Consider the following 4,764-nt stretch of genomic DNA (forward strand, 5'->3'; position numbering starts at 1 on the left):
GGTGAGGGAGAGGCTATCAGTGAGTTATACAAAGAATCTACTTTCCTCCTCTTCATCACCTTGTACTTCATAAGCTCACATTGAGCTTCAAGGGCCTGGGTAACCCCCTTCCTAAATGCAGAGCAAAGAGCTGACCCACTCACAGGGAAAAAATGAAGAGAGATGATTAATAGTTGAAATTTTAGTGGCCAAATATCTGTTCCTAGAGTAGAGTAATAAGCTTAGTTACTACAGCTAAATAGGATGAGTAATCTTAATTATTTTTCTATCCATGGGCTTCCCTGGTGGCTCAGATAGTAAAGAATCTGCCTGTAACGTGGGAGACCCGGATTTGATCCCTGGAGTGGGAAGATCTCTTGGAGAAAGGAACAGCACTCGCTCTAGTATTCTTGCCTGGAGAATTCCGTGGACAGAGGAGCCTGGCAGCCTGCAGTCCATAGGGTCGCAAAGAGTTGGACATGACTGAGCGACTTTCAATTTCTTTCACATTTTGTTAATAACTGCTTTGAGGATAACAAAAGAAAATGCCTTATGCTTATTTTCATCTCTCTTATAAGATGGTTTCATTTCATTCTCTTTTCCATATTTTCTTTTCCCGTCTCCTCCTCTCTTACCTTCTCCTTAGTGTCCTCAATGCATTCCATCCCTAAGCATGGGCAGGGAGAGGAGAAAGTATGCATTAAAGAAGGCTCAGGTGGAATAGGAATAAGTAAAATTCAAGTCATCTTTTCCTGGATCAAACCTGAGGGATCCAATAAAATCCACTTAGAAGATGCTCAAGACATCTTTCCAGGAGTCAGTAAGGAGCCCCGCTTACCAGGTGACTTGCCTTTTTAGACTGGATTCTAATTTTCTTTTCCAATCAGACTGAGAACAGCAGTATTATATAACTATGAAGTTATATTTGTCATAAATGTTACAATTATTTTCTTCCACTGTGCCATTTGATTTTTAACTTATGGTAATTTTTTTACACCAAAAAGAAATTTCTAGCTCTTGAAGTAAAATTGTATATATATATTGCTGTTCCTGAGACTTCTTTCCCCTGCCTGGGAATATAAATAGGAATTCCCTTCTACCCCCTATACCCCACGGCTCAACATAGGTTTCCTGGATTAAATGACATTTCATGCCAGCTCAAAGGAGCATCAAATCACCAATAGTGGTTGGTTTTTCCTTGTCATACAAATAGACGGATAACCTCCTTGTGGAAAAAATGATTCATTCAGACTCATTCAGACATAGCTGATTTGAGTTTGAACCTTGAAAGTAATCATACTGTAGGCTCTCTGAATTAGGGCTAAACATTGGGAAAATAGTGTTACACTCTGTTTAGATTTATGTTTAGTTTGGGGGTGTGAGTAGACCCAACCAAGAGACAGCTGATGCTTGGCTGGGGAGCACCCCAATGAGCTGCCTGGTGTGGGGCTGTGCAAGTGGCGGCTGATTTGGCACTTGGGACCTCCCCCAACTTAAGCTCAGACACAGATCCTGAGCTCTGAGACCTGAGACTTCAACTATGAGACTGGTGACAGGAATAAGTCTTCTCCTAGCTTTGGGCAAGTGATCTGGGCCTAAGAAAGAACAGCTTTCGTGGGTAAAGTCAAAGAGCAGATGTCTGCTGCTTTCACTTCTCCCACTGTGCTTTACCAAACTGCTGGGAAGAATGTGCATCTGCGTGTTTCTGTGTGTCTGTGTTTTTTCTAGAGAGTCTGAGCATCATTATCAGAAGTTATCAGATCCACTACTCACAGAGCCCCCATGAATCTCACTGCTTTCTGGCTGTAAGAAGTTTTGGGGTTCAGGGAATCCAAGGATCATGGAAAACAGCAACTTATCTTTGGCCTTGTGGCTCTGACTAGCTCAGTAATAAATATGAATAGTAATTCTCCTGTCCTGTGCAACACACAGGACATGAAATCTCATGAAAATACTCAAGGATGGGGCAAGGCCAGAGAATGTTTATGGGAATGTTTGTGAATCTGCCCTTTAGGCACACCTTGATTTGACAATCCAGAGCTGGTCAACTGTTTCTCAATACCCCAGGCATATTGGGAGATTCTAAGACCACACAGCCAAACTCAGCGGAGGGCGCTGAAGAAGGACCTGTGCACTTGCCCTGTAATCACTCCACAATCAGTGGACATGAGCATGTATATTGGTATCGACAGATTTCCCACCAGGGTCCAGAGTACTTGATTCATGGTCTGAACAACAATGTGACAAATAGGATGGCCTCTCTGAGCATCGCCAAAGACAGAAAGTCCAGCATCTTGGTTCTGCCCCAGGTCACCGTGAGAGACACCGCTGTGTACTACTGCGTCCTGAGAGACACACACTGGGACAGGCGGGGCTGCATCTGTGCAGTGTGTCCTTGCTGGGGAAGGGAAGCAGCAGCGGTGTGCCTTGTTAGAGCCGGTTTGGAAGGCAACCTTACTACACCCGTGAAAACATGTGATAGGCATATCCTTAGTTAACAATATTGTATTGTACACTTTAAAAATTACTAAGAGAGCAGAGTTTAAGTATTCCTGTCACAACAAAGGACTGTTGCTGAAGCTTGAAGCTCCAATATTTTGGCCACTTGATATGAAGAGTCAGCGCATTGAAAAAGACTGATGCTGGGAAAAACTGAAAACAAACGGAAAAGGGAGTGGCAGAGGATTGAGATGGTTAGACAAAATCACTGACTCAATGGATATGAATTTGAGCAAACTCTGAAGGATAGTGGAGGACCGAGGAATCTGGCATACTAAGTCCATGGGGTAGCAAAGAGTTGGATGCAACTTAGAGACTGAACAACAACGACAACACAATCACAGCAAGTAAATAAAAATTTAAATATAAAGAGGGCAAGAGAAAACTTTTGGGGGTATAACTACACAATGGAATATGATTCAGCAATTCAAAGGAATGAACTATGATAAATGCAACAACATGGGTGAATCTCAAAATAAATACGACTAAAGAAACCAGACAGGAGACAGTATATACTCTAGGATTCTATTTACATAAAACTAGAGAAATTGCACACTGATCTACAGAAAGAAAGAGCAGATTAGTGATTGCTTCGGACTGAACAGGGGTTGGAAGGGGGATGTGGTAGGAAGATATACAGGAGGGGTTAAAAAGGAGCACAAAGAATAAGGCCACCAGGGACCTTTGGGGTCCTGCACGTGCTTTTACCTGTATTATAATAATGATTTCACACATGTACACCTTGTAAAAAATGATCAAATTGTACATTTTAAGTATATGCAACTTATTTGATGTCAAGTATGCCTCAATAAAACAGATTTTAAAAGAATGAAATAAAAAACAGACCCAATGTTAAGAAACAATTCTACAGAGAGCAGAATTTTTCACTTTTTTAAATTTACAAAGGGGAAACGATTTCAAGCAGGCAAGGGTAACAGTGCATTTTTCTAAATCTCATAAAATAACATACTCTGTTGCAATGTGTAGTGCTGTGCTTACATCCTCAGTTCAGTGGCTCAGTCGTGTCTGACTCTTTGCGACCCCATGAATCACAAGACACCAGGCCTCCCTGTCCATCACCAACTGCCAGAGTCCACCCAAAAACATGTCCATCGAGTCAGTGATGCCATCCAACCATCTCATCCTGTGTCGTCCCCTTCTCCTCCTGCCCTCAATCTTTCCCCACATCAGGGTTTTTTTCAATGAGTCAACTCTTCGCATCAAGTGGCCAAAGTATTGGAGTTTCAGTTTTAGCATCAGTCTTTCCAATGAACACCCAGGACTGATCTCCTTTAGGATGGACTGGTTGGATCTCCTTGCAGTCCAAGGGACTCTCTAGACTCTTCTCCAACACTGCAGTTCAAAAGCATCAATTTTTCAGCACTCAGCTTTCTTTATAGTCCAACTCACATCCATACATGACCACTGGAAAAACCATAGCCTTGACTAGAAAGAACTTTGTTGGCAAAGTAATGTCTCTGCTTTTTAATATGCTGTCTAGGTTGGTCATAACTTTCCTTCCAAGGAGTAAGCGTCTTTTAATTTCATGGCTGCAGTCACCATCTGCAGTGATTTTGGAGCCCAGAAAAATTAAGTTAGCCACTGTTTCCACTATTTCCCCATCTGTTTGCCTTGAAGTGATGGGACCAGATGCCATGATGTTAGTTTTCTGAATGTTGAGCTTTAAGCCAACTTTTTCACTCTCTTCTTTCACTTTCATCAAGAGGCTCTTTAGTTCTTCTTCACTTTCTGCCATAAGGGTGGTGTCATCTGCATATCTGAGATTATTGATCCTGTCCAACTCTTTGTGACCTTATGAACTGTAGCCCATCAGGCTCTTCTGTCCATGGGATTCTCCAGGCAAGAATACTGGAGTGGGTTGCCATGCCCTCCTTGGGCAATGGACAAACAAGAAACTAGGTCTGATCTCTGATTGATTCAGTCTCCTGCACAAATGAGGTCTCTCAGAAGAGTCTTCATCCCTGAGCTAAAATGACCTCTTCTAGGAAAGCCCATTCAAGAAAACCTGACTCAGCTGCAATTCCTAAGAAATCAAGGGATGGAGACACTTCTCCAGGGGATCTCCCTGACCCAGGGATCGAAACTTCATCTCCTGCACTGCAGATGGAGTCTTCACTACTGAGCCACCTGGGAAGCCCAGTTAGAGTTAATATTGTTCTGTTTCATGGAAAATGTTGAAATCTTGTACAATATGTCTCTTTATCCATCAGTACTGAGGGTTTTTTTTTTTAATAATTGTCCATATATATTACATTTACAGACACT

This window comes from Cervus elaphus, chromosome 12 (assembly GCF_910594005.1).
Source record: "Cervus elaphus chromosome 12, mCerEla1.1, whole genome shotgun sequence".
In the NCBI taxonomy this organism is placed as follows: Eukaryota; Metazoa; Chordata; class Mammalia; order Artiodactyla; family Cervidae; genus Cervus; species Cervus elaphus.